Raw genomic sequence first — 19,464 nt, 5'->3', positions numbered from 1 at the left:
GATCTATTCGACCAGCTAGCAGGAGCGGGTTGTTTCTCCAAAATAGATCTGAGATCTGGGTACCATCAGCTGAGGATAAGAGAGGAAGAGGTGCCAAAGACAGCTTTCAGGACCAGATATGGGCATTTTGAGTTCCTTGTTATGCCGTTCGGGTTAACCAATGCCCCTGCAGCATTCATGGATCTCATGAACAGAGTGTTTAGCCAATACCTGGATCACTTTGTTATTGTCTTCATAGATGATATCTTAGTGTAACGACCCGGAAACCGGTACCCCTCTGTAACGGTCCGAACCATCACTGGCACTAGGATCCAGATCGGCTTAAGGCCGCCGGGACCCGTAGCAAGCCGACTATACTCTTTGTGTACCTGATAAATCCCATACATGGTTCAACATAACAACAATCCTGTACACTCTCCTTAGAGTTACCAAGCTCGACCTGCATGCACTATGTCTGAAAACATAGAACCCACTCACATAGGGTCAGCATATCACACGTCCGCCTTGGTTTTCACACATTTCTCATCAAGAAACGTAAAACAGGATCCATGTACAAAGGGATTAATCATACCTCACACTAAGGCAAAGACACTAGGGTAAAGCACAATTCTATCCATTATCTGACAATACATTTCTATACATTACATTACAAACTAATCTTTTAATTACATCATGTCCACTATTCTCTTACAAACATACATTCATGCATCTCTTTCCTCTTTACTCTTGCTGACTCTGACTTCCCATAGCTATCTCGGAACCTGCAAAACTGGGGTTAAGGGAGTGGGATGAGCTACTTCAGCCTAGTGAGGAGGAACAATAAAACAGTTCATTAATTACATGCTTTCATGAAATGCGTCACATCACAAACATATCATCTCAAGGATGAACTTGTCACCAATAGCCCTCTACTATATACATATAATAATATGTCCAACTGTGCCAGGGAGACTAGGTCGGTCACCTGGTCTTTTCTTCTAGTCCAACTATGCCAGGGAGACTAGGTCGGTCACCTGGACTTCTCTTAACTGACTGACTCTTACCTGACTGTCTCACAGTACCAGGAGCGACCTGATCTGTCCAAGAGCGACCTGGTATGGCTATCTCATGCCATATCTCATCTAGTATCTCAGCTTATATCAAGGGCTAAGGATCATCCAACATTCATCCACACGAATAACATCTTATGCAATACATCATATTCGCGGATTCTAATGCAACACAACCTAATACATAATATGGCATTTTATGATGCATGGATCATGCTAGAAGCGTGTCATTTCGCAATTTAAAACATCCAGTGTAGTTCCACTCACCTGTAGCCAATGCTTGGCTAACTCTGGGCTACCTCTAACTCTAAAGCAGCTACTACTGCTAAACACCTCGGTTCCTCGGGTCCAATCCTACAATGGAGGACTCAAATGAGGTACCAAACATACTCTATACAACTGATAAACAACTCTCCAAAACTTTGCTCAAAGTACAAAACCTTCAAAACAAGGATAAAACTCACTTAACTTTGAAAGATTTGATGAAAAACCATAAAAACCATCCAAGGGGAACAAGAACTCACCTCTGGGAGTGAAAAGGAAGCAAATCTGATCCATTTCACCGACTGAGGGCTCTTTATAGGCGGCTGACCGCCTTAGCTTCGGCTGCCAAACCTGCATGCAAAACCATGCAACGTTCGGCGGCCGAACTTGGAGTTTCGGGGGCCAAACCTAAGGCACTTTCGGCGGCCGAACATCACTTTCGGCGGCCGAACCCACTCTTTGTTCCCTTGGCCTTTTCTCTTCAAAACTCACGTCCTTCTCGTTCAAGACCTTTCAAAACCTTAAAACACTTAAAAAGATTTTAGACAAACTTTCTCTTACCCTTCTAGAACCTTCCGACATCCTCCAATTCTAGAGTCCAACGGAGATTCTGCCGGAAAGTAGGAATTTCGATGCCGGCGTCTAGCCGGGTATTACATTCTACCCCCCTTACAAAAACATTCGTCCCCGAATGTTAACAAACAAACAAACAAACAAACAAACGAGGCGGAAATCTGCTCTCCAAAGAGAAACACAGATATTGCTGGAGTACAAACTCCCGGGTCTCCTATCCATACGACACTCCTGGGTGATTCTAAGGGGCTTTCCTTAACAGATCTTCCTGTTCTTCTATTCTGCGAGCTAAGTGTGTATGATCCATTCTAACTCTGCTATATAGGTGAGATTCTCTAAGATCTCCACCTCTAGTTCATACAGAACCTCTATCGGATCCAACACCACTCCAGAACAAAAGAAACAAGGAAACCGAATGGTTCTCCTCTTAGACGCAGGTAAATCCTACCTCTCGAATCCTCTACAGGACTCCACGGATTAAACCTCTTGTCTCTCAACCTTCAATGGATCACCATGTACTGGAGACACCACAAATAACACTATCACTTTCGTCTAACCTTCACAAACTTTCGCTACGCACTCTGATTCTTGCCCGCCTTTCTTCTTCTTTACTATACTGGCTTCTTCTCTTCTGATCCCTTCCTGCTACACTGGACTAACTCTAGCTCTCAACAGCTAGCACTCAGATTTCAGATCTAGCTTGGAAGACAACTGGCTCCTGCCAGCTGATCCAACCGATCATCAATCTGAAGTAATACCTGTTCCTATAGGATAAACTGGTAAGCGACTTCTGACTGAAGGCAGCTAACATCTTATCTGCCTCACCCCATAGATACTGGTTTGTACACTCAGAGTCGCTAAGCAGTTTTACCTACCTCTGTTTCAGACTCATCACTGCAAACGCCTTTGATCGATGAAGATCTCATCTCTTACCCCCTACGGTTATGATCTCCACATCTCAAATCAACTACTGTCTCTAGACCATGTGTAGGATAACTCACTCATGCTTCTTCCACTCCTGTTCAGAAACATAAGTAATTACCCTGCTACTGGCATTACCACATACTCTAGTCTCACAAGGGATGTATCACAAAACACTGTGAAAGCCTGTATTGGTAGACAAAGCTACCACTAGTACTGTACTCTACTGTACCATACTGTAGTGCTTCACAACCCTTGTTACACTAGTCACATTGACACCTTCTAGAGATGTCTTAGACTGACCTTTCTGTAGCAATCTGCTAAACCCAAAACTACTAATCCTTGTCACTGAAATGGGTCTAGGCCAATTGCTATAACTTTTTACTTTCCTAGGGTCTACTTCAATTCTTTTTCTGATTTTTGAATTACTCCTTACTGCACTACTTCTCCACGAGAACTCACACCTAAAGATCACACTTGAAGAACTTGGCACATAAGCCATGTTCTCTCAAGGTCTGCAACACCATTTTCTGATAATGGGCACTCTCCTCTGTGTTTCTGGACCTCATCACGGTATTGTCAATACCGGAGTGACTCAGACTCGCACTAAAACCTCTGTTTATGAGAGTCATGAATGCTATAAGGGCATTACTAGCCCGTAACCCTTAGTGCCCATATTTCTTCCTGAACGCTGTCCTTACTTTCTTGGTTACTGAAAAGACCACTGGCTACTCTTACTTGGTCTAACATAGTTCGTCGATCCAAGGTAATAGATCCTTGCTGGTAGTGACTTTGTCCAACGACTTACAGCCGAAACAAAGTCTCACGGATTCATCCTTCGTTTCCCATCACAACTCCGGAACATTCCAGGGTGAGGTACTAAGTCGAATACAATCCTTGTCTACCAACTCTAGCAACTACTCGTCTGGCTTTTACTATCTTTCTCACCCTACTGGTGCCATCCTGCAGAGAAGACTAGGAATGGTTCTGGGTCCAGACACCACTCTTATTTCCCACTCTATTCTCTTAGCAGGTGATAAACCTGACAACTTGTCTGGAACAACATCTAAAACTTTTCTCTGGTTGCGGGCACTAAAATTGGTTCCCCTCCTGATCTAACTAACTGTTATACTCTCTGACATGAGCAAGACACCTCTAACCACCTTTCCTGAACAGCCTAAGAGCCTATAGGGCTGATATCAAACTTCTAGGCATCTCTACACTGTCACCTCAACAAACTACCTGTGATCCATCCTGATCTCTAAGCCTGACTACTCTGCCTCTGCTATCTAAGGCAGGATTATGAGTAGCTAGTCCATCCACCCCTAGAATGACATCAAACAGTCACTCTAGAACCACTAGGTCAGCTGGAAGGCACCTACTCAGCACTCACACTGAACTCAACTGGTAGACTGACTCTGCCGCTGATGGATCACACTTGGGTCCACTGACCCAAAGAGGACACTTTAATCCCAGAAGCTATCAAACCCATACTCTCTATGGCTCTTAAAGCCCTAAGGAAAGCGAAACATCAGGATCTCTAAAAGCAGACATATCAAAACATATGGAAGTGAAATGTACCTGTCACTGCCATGTCCGATGTGTCAGCCTCCTGCTGCGTCAAAGTGAAGATCCGTGTTGGCACTGATAGACCTTCACCTGGGGAACCTGTGGAAGAAGGAGTGATCCCGCTCCCTCTACCTCTACCCAGCGCCATGACTAGAGCTCCTGGCTGAGCCACTCTGTCTGAGGCTGTCTACTGGGACTGTGATATCACTGTCGCGGTGGAATACTCACGTGCTATGTGTCCCTCCTGTTCGCACCTGAAACATGCTGTTGTCCCTACTAGACAGACTCCCTTGTGCGGCCTACCGCACCTCGAACATCTGGAGTCGGTCAAACCAGAGCTCAATCCCTCACCTATTCCCAGACCAGACTTTATCTGCTGCCAGTACTCACTTTTCTTTGACCTTTTGAGGCTTCTGACTTTCTTTTTACTCTTTGCGGCAGCCTCATTACGCTCTCTGGAGTTATCTGGAAAAGCCCATCCTACAAACTCATGAGCAAACTGCTCCCAGGATAAACTTTCCACCCTCGGGTCCACATAATGGAACCATTCCCTTGCCTTCTTACATTTCAATGTGAACCCTGCCATCTGAATGGCTCTACTCTCACTAGCTCCCAACTCATCAGTTATCCTCTTGACCGTTTTGAGATACTCCAAAGGGTCATCACCTGGTTCAAACTTGGGAACATCCAATCTCACATAGTCTGTCATCTTTACCTCACTTCCTCCAGGTGAACTAGGCTTAGGTGTTTGGATAACTGGGGCTACTGGTTCTACTGGTGGTGGAGGAGGTGCAACATTCCCTGGGGTCGGGTTTACTGAACCTGGGTAACAAAAGAAGGGTGGAACCATGGTATACTGTGGATATGGCGGGTAAAAGGGAGGATAGGGCATAAAGGTGGGATATGGGTTATAACTAGGAAAACCCGCTGTACCACCCATCGGATACCCTGACCCCCACGGGTAGGGCAGATACTGAGGTGGAACAAATCTCGAGGCCTGAGTGCCTCCTTGCGACTCACCCATATTCGCTCCTAACATACCCATGCCCAAGCTACCCTCTCTTCTCTGCTCATCCTCCTCTACTTCCCTCATATCCCCTGACATACCACCCTGAGCTGCTCCCCTTCTACTCTCATCAAAAGACCTTCTAGGGTCCCTTGATGTACCTTCTCTGCTTAATCTACCTGACGTTGCCCTTTGCAGAACAGGGAGATGGGCATCCATGCCCTCATTCTCTGGTGGAGCTCTAGTCAATCTAGCAGATCGACGAGTTCCTCTCATCCTGTTTCTGAAAAGCACAACATCACACAAAACATCAAATGATCCATGTGAGAACACATGAATCCACAACACATATAGAGAACATATCACTAATGCACATGCATCTCATCATGGCATTTCACATCATCATGCAAGACAAGACTCCACATCCTATCCTAGTGGACATGATTTTTACCTATTGTGCTTACCCTCCTATACAAAACAACACCTCTTTCCGATGTGGGATATCTCTATTCCTTGAGCATCTTTGCTCAACACATCGTACTCTTGAGGCCCTATGCTCTGATACCAATCTGTAACGACCCGAAACCGGTATCCCTCTGTAACTGTCCGAACCATCACTGGCACTAGGATCCAGATCGGTTTAAGGCCGCCGGGACCCGTAGCAAGCCGACTATACTCTCTGTGTACCTGATAAATCCCATACATGGTTCAACATAACAACAATCCTGTACACTCTCCTTAGAGTTACCAAGCTCGACCTGCATGCACTATGTCTGAAAACATAGAACCCACTCACATAGGGTCAGCATATCACACGTCCGCCTTGGTTTTCACACATTTCTCATCAAAAAACGTAAAACAGGATCCATGTATAAAGGGATTAATCATACCTCACACTAAGGCAAAGACACTAGGGTAAAGCACAATTCTATCCATTATCTGACAATACATTTCTATACATTACATTACAAACTAATCTTTTAATTACATCATGTCCACTATTCTCTTACAAACATACATTCATGCATCTCTTTCCTCTTTACTCTTGCTGACTCTGACTTCCCATAGCTATCTCGGAACCTGCAAAACTGGGGTTAAGGGAGTGGGATGAGCTACTACAGCCCAGTGAGGAGGAACAATAAAACAGTTCATTAATTACATGCTTTCATGAAATGCGTCACATCACAAACATATCATCTCAAGGATGAACTTGTCACCAATAGCCCTCTACTATATACATATAATAATATGTCCAACTGTGCCAGGGAGACTAGGTTGGTCACCTAGTCTTTTCTTCTAGTCCAACTGTGCCAGGGAGACTAGATCGATCACCTGGACTTCTCTTAACTGACTGACTCTTACCTGACTGTCTCACAGTACCAGGAGCGACCTGGTCTGTCCAGGAGCGACCTGGTATGGTTATCTCATGCCATATCTCATCTAGTATCTCAGCTTATATCAAGGGCTAAGGATCATCCAACATTCATCCACACGAATAACATCTTATGCAATACATCATATTCGCGGATTCTAATGCAACACAACCTAATACATAACATGGCATTTTATGATGCATGGATCATGCTAGAAGCGTGTCATTTCACAATTTAAAACATCCAGTGTAGTTCCACTCACCTGTAGCCAATGCTTGGCTAACTCTGGGCTACCTCTAACTCTGAAGCAGCTACTACTGCTAAACACCTCGGTTCCTCGGGTCCAATCCTATAATGGAGGACTCAAATGAGGTACCAAACATACTCTATACAACTGATAAACAACTCTCCAAAACTTTGCTCAAAGTACAAAACCTTCAAAACAAGGATAAAACTCACTTAACTTTGAAAGATTTGATGAAAAACCATAAAAACCATCCAAGAGGAATAAGAACTCACCTCTGGGAGTGAAAAGGAAGCAAATCTGATCCATTTCACCGACTGAGGGCTCTTTATAGGCGGCTGACCGCCTCAGCTTCGGCGGCCAAACCTGCATGCAAAACCATGCAACGTTCGGCGGCCGAACTTGGAGTTTCGGGGGCCAAACCTAAGGCACTTTCGACAGCCGAACATCACTTTCGGCGGCCGAACCCGCACTTTGTTCCCTTGGCCTTTTCTCTTCAAAACTCACGTCCTTCTCGTTCAAGACCTTTCAAAACCTTAAAACACTTAAAAAGATTTTAGACAAACTTTCTCTTACCCTTCTAGAACCTTCCGACATCCTCCAATTCTAGAGTCCAACGGAGATTCTGCCGGAAAGTAGGAATTCTGATGCCGGCGTCTAGCCGGGTATTACACTTAGTGTATTCCAGGAATGCAGAGGAGCATGCCCATCATCTGAGGACGGTTTTGCAGACCTTGAGGGAACACGGCTTGTATGCCAAGTTCTCTAAGTGTGAGTTCTGGCTGAGGAGCATTTCATTCTTGGGGCATGTAGTGTCAGAAAATGGAATACAGGTGGACCCCAAGAAGATAGAAGCTGTGGCTAACTGGCTTAGACCCACTTCAGTGATAGAAATCAAGAGTTTCTTGGGTTTGGCGGGCTACTACAGGAGGTTTGTTCAGGACTTCTCTAAGATCGCGGCTCCTCTGACTAGATTGACCAGGAAGAATCAGAAGTTTGCGTGGACCGACCAATGCGAAGAGAGTTTTGAAGAGCTTAAGAAGAGGTTAACGTCAGCACCAGTGTTAGCTCTGCTAGCTAGCAATGAAGATTTCACAGTGTTCTGTGATGCATCTCGAGTGGGATTGGGTTGTGTGCTAATGCAGAATGAAAGGGTGATTGCTTATGCTTCTAGACAGCTGAAGAAGCATGAGTTGAATTACCCTACACATGACCTGGAAATGGCATCAGTGATCTTTGCACTCAAGATATGGAGGCACTACCTTTATGGGGTAAAATGTGAGATCTTTACATATCATAAGAGCCTGCAGTACATCCTGAGTCAGAGAGAGCTGAATTTGAGGCAAAGGAGATGGGTAGAACTGCTAAGTGATTATGATTGCAAGATTCAGTACCATCCGGGTAAGGCGAATGTTGTGGCAGACGCCTTAAGCCGGAAATCACTCTGCAGTTTGTCCTATATGTCGGCAGAGAGGAGACCGGTGGTGAAGGAGTTTTACAAGCTCATTGATGAAGGTCTACAGCTTGAGTTGTCTGGTACAGGTGCTTTGATAGCCCAGTTGAAAGTGACACCTGTGTTTCTGGAGCAGGTGGCTTAGAAACAGCACGAGGACCCAGAGTTAGTGAAGATTGCCAGGACTGTTCAGTCAGGCAAAGATAGTGAATTTAGATTTGACAGCAAGGGGATCCTCCGCTATGGGAGCAGATTATGTGTACCAGATGGCATCAGTCTAAAGGGAGACATTATGAGGGAAGCTCATAATGCCAGGTACAGTGTTCACCCAGGAGCCACCAAGATGTATCAAGATTTGAAGAAAGTTTATTGGTGGCCAGCTATGAAGAGGGAAGTGGCACAGTTTGTGTCAGCCTACGAAATATGTCAAAGGGTGAAGCTGGAACATCAGAAGCCGACTGGAATGCTTAACCCACTACCTATTCCAGAGTGGAAATGGAAAAATATAGCTATGGACTTCGTGGTGGGGTTACCGGCAGCATCCAACAGATTAGACTCCATATGGGTGATTGTGGACAGACTCACCAAATCTGCTCACTTCATCCCTGTCAGGAGCAACTACTCTGTGGATAAATTAGCGCAGGTGTATGTTGATGAAGTGGTAAGGCTGCATGGGGTTCCTGTTTCGATAGTGTCTAATAGAGGGCCCCAGTTCACCTTCAGATTTTGGCGGAGTCTGCAAAATGCTATGGGTACCAGGTTGGATTTCAGTACTGCCTTTCACCCCCAGACTGACGGACAGTCAGAAAGGACCATCCAGACTATCAAAGATATGCTCAAAATGTGTGTGCTAGATTTTGGCGGTTCTTGGAGGCAGCATCTACCTTTGGTGGAGTTTGCCTACAATAACAGCTATCATGCTAGCATAGGGATGGCTCCTTACGAAGCTTTGTATGGAAGGAAGTGCAGGTCACCTGTCTATTGGGAAGAAGTTGGAGAGAGGTCCTTAGCAGGGCCAGAGTTAGTTGAGATCACCAGCAGGGTGGTGCCCATGATCAGAGAGAGGATCAAGACTGCTACAAGCAGGCAGAAGAGTTATGCAGACATCCGCAGAAGGCAGGTAGAGTTTCAGGAGGGAGATTTGGTATTGCTCAAGGTGTCTCCAATGAAAGGAGTGGTTCGTTTTGGAAAGAAAGGTAAGCTAGCCCCACGATACATCGGACCCTTTGAAATCTTGCAGAAGATTGGGAATGTGTCGTACAAGCTGGATTTACCTGCTTCAATGGAAAGAATCCATCCGGTTTTCCATGTTTCCATGTTGAGGAAGTTCGTGTCAGATCCGGGCAAGGTTCTTAGTGAGCCTGATGTGGAGATCCAAGAAGATCTCACCTATATTGAACATCCAGTGCGGATTCTTGACACCCAGATCAGGAAGCTGATAAACAAGGAAATCCCGATGGTGAAAGTCCTTTGGAACCACCACAATATGGAAGAATGCACTTGGGAGACACGGGAGTCCATGCTCCAGCAGTTCCCTTATCTCTTCTGAGGTTAGTTTTGTGTGTGTTTCATGTGTTATATGTGTATGATGTGTATTATGTGTATTATGCTTTGCTTGTGCTAGTTGAGGAACATTCGGGGACGAATGTTCTTAAGGGGGGGAGAATGTAATACCCTGCTAGACTCCGATATCGGAATTCCTACCGTCCGGTGGAATCTCGGATGTCGGAAACCTCTAGAAGGGTGAAACCATATTTTTATAAAACGTTTTAATGTATTTTATAGTTTTAATCAAGTAAGAAATGAGTTTTTGCATGAAAATTAATCTTGGAGGAAGACCCAGGTTCGGCCGCCGAACGTGCATGTGCTTCGGGTGTGCTTTAGGCCCCCGAAAGCATAAGTGAGGGAAGTCCAGGTTCGGCCGCCGAACATGGCATGCATGCGGAGGCACGTTAGGCCTCCGAAAGTGGCCTGGCCAGCCACCTATAAAAGGGTCTCCTTGTCCGAATGGGCGAGCTTTTCTCCCCATTTTCGGCCAAGGTGAGTTCTCCGCCGTCCCTCGCCGATATTGAGTTTCTTCCTACAAATCTTTCATGATTTTCATGAGTTTTCACTTTGTTTTGAAGATTTTTTAGCATTAAAGCAAGTTTTGAGGCTTGGAAGACTCAGGAGCTCTTTTCCTTGGTTCTCCAAGTTTAGGTCGTCTCTCTCTCGATCTTCAAGAGGTAAGAGCCGATCTTGAGCTTATAGTATGTTTTAAACAAGTTTTATGAAGATCTATGGGGTAGGAATGCATGTTAGGTTTTTGTTATGTTTATGGGTTTATGTATGTTTATGAGCAATGTGGGTTGTTTGATGTGTTGTAGTTGGGGTTCTTGATGGTTTAAAGCCCCTAGGAGCTTGTATGCTTGAGTATGCATGTTGTAGAATAGGAAAAATGCATGTTTGGAAGTTTGGGAGGCATGGGAGCATGTTTGAGCCGAGTTTCTGCCCTTTTGGCAGAAACCAGGTTCGGCAGCCGAAGGACTTTCGGCCGCCGAACCTGCCTGTGAGGCAAGCCTTTCGGCTGCCGAAGCCTGCCCCCGAAAAAGGACTTTCGTCTCTGGAGGGCACTTTCGGCCGCCGAAGGTGCCGCCGAACCTGCCTGACTTTCGGCTCTGGAGGGACTTTTGGCCGCCGAACCTGCCGCCGAAAATGCCCTGTTCAGCCTTCCTTTGCATGTTTTCTATGGATGTTTTGAGGTGTTTTAGGGGGTTTTTTGGAGGATGTTTTTAGAGTCATGTTCTAGTATGTTTGGTCCCTCATTTGAGTCCACCTGTGTAGGTTCGGACCCGAGGAACTGAGGACCCCAGTAGTGAGTCAGCTGCTCCAGGATATTTTCAGAGCTAGCCAGAGGTGAGTAGAATAAACCTTTATGTTTTAAAACAAATATATTATAAAGTTTGAGCATGTTCACGCATCATGAATGCCATGTGATATCCTAGGTTGTTTGCATTAGAATTCACGAATATGCTGCATTGCATAATTCTATGATGGATGTGGATGGATGTTGGATGATCCTTAGTCCTCGACATGATGCGATGTGACATGATACGGTATGGTATGGTATGGCAGTCCGGTTGACCCATTCTACGTCCCGGCACTATGTAAGGGAAAGACCGGTTGACCCATTCTACATCCCGGCATCTTGGAATGTTATGTTATGTTATGTTTAAGAGAATGACCGGTTGACCCATTCTACGTCCCGACACTTTGGAATGTAGAGGACTATAGGTGACAACACCATCCTTGATGTGATTTGTTTGTGATGTGTTGCATTCCATGAAAGCATGAAATTTTAATGTTTGATTTTAATGTATTACTATTCTGCTCACTGGGCTCTAGTAGCTCACCCCTTTCCCTAATTCCCCTGGTATGCAGGTACGGAATAGACCAGGAGGTCAGCTAGAGTAAAGTCTTGTTTATGTAATAGCTAGTGGTAGACATGACGGATATTGAAATGTATTGTATTGAATGGTTATGTAATGAAATGATGTTATTGAGGATTAGAATGTGCTTGACCCTAGTTTGTATGGTTATCCCTTTTAATACATGATCTCTCCAAAGTAATGATTTATGAATGTTTTATGTAAACCAAACTTAAGGTATGAATGTTACCCCATTAGAGCATTGATGAGGTTTCCAATGTGGGGTTGATGATTATAGAGATGATTTATGCATGCACAGGTTGAGTTTGGTAATTGAATGAGAAAAGTTCAAATTTTTATATATATGTTGATCATGTATGGGATTAAACAGGTTTACAGGTTGTATGTCAGGCTTGCTACGGGTCCTGGCGGCCTTAAGCCGATCTGGATCCTAGCGCCGGTAGTGGTCCGATTTTCGGGTCGTTACAAAGAGAAAGCCTTTCATATAAAAAGTGAAGCAGCTGACAGAGGATGTGGAAAAGGAGGATACAGAGACAAAGGAGGTCATGGGTAAAGAAATGAGCGGCATGAACAAAGAATAGAGAATCAGGGAACTAGCAGAAACAGTATTCAATGCTACTACTGCAAAAAATATGGACATGTAAAAGCATATTGCTGGAAATGAATTCAGCAAGCTAATTATGTAGAAGAGAAAGAGGAGACCAAGTTGTTCATGACTTATGAAGACAGCATAATAACTTCAAGTGATATTTGGTTTTTAGACAATGGATGCTCTAATCACATGATCGGCATAAAGTCATTGTTCAAAGAGCTTGATGAGTCATACAAGTTGACAGTAAGGGTTGGTGATGACAAGCAAATGCAAATTGAAGGCAAAGGCACAATAGCAATTAAAAATGGTAATATAAAGCTCCTGCACAATGTCTATTTCATTCCAAGTTTAACACAGAATTTGTTGAGATTGGGCAACTAATAGGTTGTGGATATTCTATTTTATTCGATGATGAGTCATGTGAAGTTAGAAATAAAAAAATCAAATCAGATTATAGTCAATGTTTCCATGTCTAAAAATAAGTTGTTTCCTTTTGAAGTCTCTAGTGTTGAGAATAATGCTCTTATTGTCAAAGAGAGAAGTGAATACATATTGTGGCATTTACGGTATAGGTATCTGTATATAAAGGATCTCTAGTTGTTGAGTCAAAAACAGATAGTTTTTGGGTTATCTAAAATAGAGTCTCTAGATTTGTGTGAAGTATTTTAGCCGGATGAGCTGGGTATATTTTCTACAATTCGAGTAAGAAACTTTTGTGGTTTTCAAGAAATTCAAGGAATTTGTTGAGAAATAAAGTGGGAAAAGTATAAAAACACTTCAAACCAATAGAATTTTGTGAAGATGAAGGCATTCACAAAGAATTAACAGCTCCATATACATCAGAGCAAAATGGAGTAGCAGAGCAAAAGAATCACACGGTGGTGGAAATGGCAAGAAGTTTGTTAAAGGCCAAGAGATTACCATATGTTTTTTGGACAGAAAGTGTTGCAACTACCATTTACTTGGTTAATTTATCACCAACAAAGACTATTTTGAACAAAACACCAGTTGAAACTTGGAGTGGTAGAAGACTATCAGTAAGCCATTTGAAAATATTTTGTTGTATTGCCTATGCTTTGATTGATTCTCATAATTATAGAAAAATTGATGATTAATAAGCAAAATATATTTTTGTTGGTTATTGTGTTCAATCTAAAGCATATAGTTTATATAATCCTATTAATGGCAAAGTCATTGTGAGCAGGAATGTTGTCTTTGATCAAAATGCAAGTTGGCATTGGCAAGAAAATTCAGACAGCATATAGATTAAAAGTTCAGTTGAAATACAGCAAGTCTCCACCTATTCAGATACAACAAGCTACTTTTCCTGTATAGCAAGCTTATCCTCATCTGAAGATGAATTCCTCCAAGAAGATTCATATCATAGGCTGAAATTTATGAGACTTTACAAGTATTATTTATAGCTAATCTAACAACTTTTGAAGAAGCCGTGGAGAAAGAAGAGTGGCGCAATGCTATGAAAGATGAAATTGCATCAATACAAAAGAATGAAACTTGGGAATTGGTAGATCTTTCTAAAGATAAGAAAGCCATTGGAGTCAAATGGGTCTTTAAAATAAAGTTTCAAGCAGATAGTAGCATTCAAAAATGAAAGCAAGACTTGTAGTAAAAGACTATTCACAAGAACAAGGTGTGGATTACTATGATACCTTCTCTCATGTTGCACGATTTGAAATGATGAGAACTCTTTTAGCCTTAGCTACTCAATTAAATTGGCCAATCTACCAATTTAATATTAAATCTGCATTCCTAAATGGAGAGCTGGAAGAGGAAGTGTATGTGTCCCAACCTGAAGGTTTTGTTGTTTGTGGGAAAGAAGAGCAAGTATACAAGAGAAGAAAGGCATTGTATGGGCTTAAGCAAGCTCCTCGGGCATCGTACAGAAAAATAGATAGCTATTTTCTGGAGAATGGTTTTGAACAAAGTAAGAATGAACCTACTCTCTACTTAAAGAGGCAAGGTACAAATGATCTTATTGTTTGCCTTTTTTTTTATGATATGATATATATGGGTTCTTTTTCTTCTCTAATTAATGAGTTGAAGCTGTGCATCAAGAAAAAATTTGAAATATCAGATTTGGGGTTGTTGCATTATTTCCTTGGATTAGAAGTCAAGCAAGTTGAAGATGGAATCTTTGTATCTCAAAGGAAATATGCAATTGATTTGCTTAAAAGATTTAATATGCTGAATTGTAAGACTACAACTACCCCATGAATTTAAATGAGAAGTTCCAGGTTAATGATGGAACTGAACTAGCTAATGCAAGCTATTTTAGAAGTATGGTTGGTGGCCTAATTTACTTAACCCATATAAAACCTGATATTGCCTTTTCAGTTGGAGTAATTTCCAGGTTCATGCACTATCCTTCAAAGCATCATTTTGGAGCTACAAAAAGAGTCATGCATTATGTAGCTGGTATTGTTGATTTTGGATTGAGGTATACAAAAGTTGTATATTTTAGACTGTCTAGTTTTCAGTGATAGTGATTGGGCTGGATGTTTAGAAGGCAGAAGAAGTACCTCAGGTTATATGTTTAAGATTGGGTCAGTAGCTATTTCCTGGAGTTCTAAAAATTAAAGTACAACAGCCTTGTCTTCATCAGAAGCAGAATATGTAGCTATAACTACATTAACATGCCAAGGAATTTGGCTAAGAATAATTCTTGCAGATTTATGGCAAGAACAAGATGGAGCAACTGAGATTTATTGTGACAATAAAGCAGCAATTGCAATATCTAAAAATCCAGCTTTTCATGAAAGAACAAAGCATATAGACATTCGAGTTCACTTTATTCTTGATCTTATGGCACAAGGAGTGATTTTATTACAATATTGTAGTACAAATTATCAAGTGGCAGATATTTTCACAAAGTCACTTTCTCGAGACAAGCTGTCTATTTCAGAAATTAACTTGGAGTGTGCAATTTTGAATCAAGGGGTGCATTGAAGATTGATTTAAAATTAGCATATGGTTAAGATTACTTTGATTTAGTCTTTGTTAGTTATTTTCTGTTCAAATTTTTTAGGTTCCATTTCCTTGTCTATTATTAAGTCAAACTACGTTCACTGTAGTGGCAGTATCTTCTCATTTATATTTTATTAGTTTCTTTGTAATGCCTATTTAAAATGCACTTATTCATTATTGCAGTATACTGAAGTGAATAGCATATCAAACTATCAAATATATTGCAATATCTGAATAAAGTTGTCAGTTCCAAAATCTAGTTTGCTAGTTCAGTTAGCTATATTTTTTTTAGCTATCTGGTATGTTATCTAATTTTAGTATCGCCCAAATTTAGATAACTAATTTTATCCTCTGTTTTCTGCAATCGTTAATCCCCTTTCCCCAACACAAGAGGACCAGAGAAGATTGGCTTGGATCCTAGGTGTATATCCATCCAACGGCGAGGACCATCATATGCAATACAAGCTTGGTGAACAGAGCCATCCTTAAGGGAGATACCAACATCAAAGGTATTAAAAGTCAATCTAGAAATAATAGTCCTAAGATTGATTCCAACATGGTTGTCATTCGGATCTCCAAATTCTAGATTATTAAGGGTGTTAAATTCAATGGCAACTACTTTGTAGTTGTCCTTGCAAGCATCATTGAGTGTGGCTAGTCATGGACTAGGCCTACTCACAGTGAATTCACTAGGGACAATAATAAAGACGAGGCAATTACCTTTGCTAGTGGAAGAATCGTTGGTGGAGTTCACATGAGAAGTGGTGAAGTTGCTAAACTGAAAAGAAAATGAAGTCTCAAAGGAAGCAGGAGTGCTAGTGAATGGATCAAGAAGACGGATTGAGAAAGAATATGTAATACCCAGCTAAATTTCAATGTCAGAATTTTAAATTTCTGACAGAATCTTCGTTAGAATCCAGAATCTCAGAACTGAAAATTTTAGAAGGATAAAATGAATTTTAAGTATTTTAAAATGTACTTTAAAAAATATTTTAGAAAAGTTTTAAGATTTAGCCGCTAAAGGTGACTTCATCAGCCACCTATAAAAGGGCTCCAGCTCGAAAAGGAGAGAAATCTTTCTCCATTTTTGGGCAAAGATAAGTCCAAGCACATTCTTTAATGTTTTTGAATTATTCCTTCATTTTTCTCTTCAAACAATTCACAAGTCTTTCTCTCAGTTTTAAAGATCAAAGTATTGGGTTAAAAGCTTAAAGTCAAAGGTGTTCAAACCTCTTTCTCCTTTCTCAAAATCCTTGTTGCAGTTGTAGTATGGTCTTTTCATTTTTCTCTTCAGACAATTCACAAGTCTTTCTCTCGGTTTTAAAGATCAAAGTTTTGGGTTAAAAGCTTAAAGTCAAAGGTGTTCAAACCTCTTTCTCCTCTCTCAAAATCCTTGTTGCAGTTGTAGTTTGGTCTTAAAGAGGTAAACAAATCCTTGCCTCTCTTCGGTCCTGTAATTTTTGTAAAGAAAATGCAAGTTGTTTTGTTTTAATGGTTTTGCATGCAAGATCTATCAAGTATTTTAGGTTTAAAGTTTGAATATGTACTTTAATCCATGTTTAATGAATACATGTGGTTCCTTTCCTTATTTCTATGTCTTTTTATGACTCTAGTTATGTTTTTGAGTAGTTTTATAGGCTTACGTATTGGTTTGGTTGCATTTGGGGCTGGATTGCAGAAGCAAAATTGGATTTGGCATGAAGCCAAAACTCAAGTTTGACCGCCGAATTTTCACTCAAGGTAGCCACCTTTGGCAGCTAAAAGTGCCTCTAAAAGTTTGACTTCTAGATCTATAAGGGGACTTTAAGCTAGCAAATCCGCGGCCAAAAGTCCCTTGTCAAACTATTTTCAGCTTGTTTCCTGCATGTTTTCTTATATGTTTATATGGATTCCTTGAGATAGTTTTAAGAGTTGTAAAAGTTATGTTTGGTCCCTCATTTAAGTCTATTTATATAAAATCGGACTTCGGAGACCCTAGAGGCCAGTAGTGAGATAATTGCTTAAGAGCTAGCTTGCGTTAGCCAGAGATGAGTAGAACTAAACTAAACTATTATTTTAAAGAAATCAAACGTTTTAACCATGCTCATGCATCACAAATGCCATGTGTATATTATTAGTTTTTTTTTCATTAGAATTCATAAATATGATGCATTGCACAATTAATTGTTATTGTGGATAGATGTTGGATGACTCACTAGTCCTTGACCATGCTATGATATGTTATGATGGATATGGAAAGACCAAGGTCGCCCATTCTATGCCCTTAGTACTATGGATATGTTATGTTATGTTTAAGAGGAAGTCCTGAGGAGCACTCGTTGTGGGCCGAGCACTATTAAAATTATGGAGGATTACTAGTGACAAGTCCATCTTGATGTGAGTTATTTGTATTATGATGCATTCATACGATCATATGTTTTATTATTTCTGCTCACTAGGCTCTTGTAGCTTATCTCTTTCCCCTAACCTTAGGTTTGCAGGACTAGAGTTAGTTCGAGAGATCAGTAGTATTTGATGGTATAATTCTGATGTAATACATATTATGGATTAGAATTGTGTTTTGTCCGAGTTTTCTTTTATAATTCCTTTGTTCATGATCTTATTATGTAAAAATTTTAAAGTTTAGGTTTTGTTTGGACCAAACTAAGGCATGTATTGATGAGCATACTGGAGATTTGATGAGGGTCTAGTATGGGTTTGATGTTTTTAGTTATGTTGCATGCACATGTCGAGTTTTGGTTCATGAAATGAAAATGTTTTTATATATTTTTATAATCATTGTTTGGAATTATATCAGATGTAACAGGATATACTTACTATGGGTTTCAGTGACCTTAATTTGACCTGAATCCTAGCGCCGGTAGCGGTTTAGTTTCTGGGTCATTACATAGTAGATGGCTTGGCCAGCTTGATGTCTTAAATCAGTAGCTTAAGATTCATTTGGAAATTGGATGGCTCTGTTTTCATCCAATAACTTGGCACTACCTAGAAACTTGACCTCATTTATAATTCTAGGCCTATATAACCTGAAATCTGGGAAGGATAGATGTTTGGCCATTCTGCCTCCTCCCACCAGCGAATGATGCTTCAACTAAAGATAGGCAAAATTCTAAAATCGCTATAAGGTAAGCGAATGACTAAAAAAATGAGAAGCAAAAATAGTAAATGCCATTAAAACTGCCCAAAGAAGAACAATAGAGTTGAAGCACATAACCAACAGATGCCTAGTGTTTTTCTCGCAAGTTAGTGTGGATAAGGTTTGGACATACAACGAATATAAGGTCATTCAACAATGCAATTTTGTGATAATGCAAGAGGTTTCTCTGAATGGTCGTGATAGTTGTTGTGGGTGGAGGCTGTTGTGTTGTTTTTATTAATATGATTGTGCTGCAATTATTTTACCTCTGGATGGTTGGATGCTAGATGATGGTGAAAGCTTTGTGCTTACCGGGAGTAGTCATTGTGATTGGGGGAAGATAGCTGCCGTCTTTTATTCGGCTGTAAAAAGTATCAGTTGCTGCACTCTGATTGCTGGGAGTAGTTGTTGTGGTATGAGTTTAGGCATCTGTTGCCAAAGTTATATGGATGCTGCAAGTTTTAGGTTGTACTGGAGTTGGTATCACGAAATGGGTTTGTTATAGATGGGTGTTTGTAGGACTTGGGACTCATTTGCTTTATTTCTTGGGATTGTTGGTTCTTGGTTTCGTTGTTAATGACTGCACACTAGTTGATCTGCAGCTTGATTGGTACTTCTACAACTATTGTTTTCTGTTAAAGGATTGTACCACTATTGCAAATATTGCGGATGCGGTATATGTTGGGTCTTTGGATGTGACCAATGCCTTCTAGGCTTTTGGTTACTTGCATTGTGGTTTGAGCGGGAATGAGTCGATGGTTTGGAGTTGTTGCTGGTAGGCCTGGTGCTTGTTTGGGGCTGGGTTGTTCAAGTTGTGGGGTTGGTCTACTGTCTGCAGGTGCGTTGTTTTGTGACTGGGTTGTTCAATATA

At 41.3% G+C, this 19,464-nt stretch overlaps 1 pseudogene; it reads right to left on the bottom strand.

Annotated features, from left to right (window-relative positions):
- The window catches only part of LOC110605989, a 33,944-nt pseudogene extending 15,429 nt beyond the window's left edge, over window positions 1-18,515 (bottom strand).
- Between the last annotated feature and the right edge of the window lie 949 nt (window positions 18,516-19,464).

This window comes from Manihot esculenta, chromosome 1, assembly GCF_001659605.2.
Source record: "Manihot esculenta cultivar AM560-2 chromosome 1, M.esculenta_v8, whole genome shotgun sequence".
Classification (NCBI taxonomy): domain Eukaryota; kingdom Viridiplantae; phylum Streptophyta; class Magnoliopsida; order Malpighiales; family Euphorbiaceae; genus Manihot; species Manihot esculenta.
The sequence above is the reverse complement of the archived record's forward strand: the minus strand, read 5'-3'. Positions and strand labels throughout refer to the sequence as shown.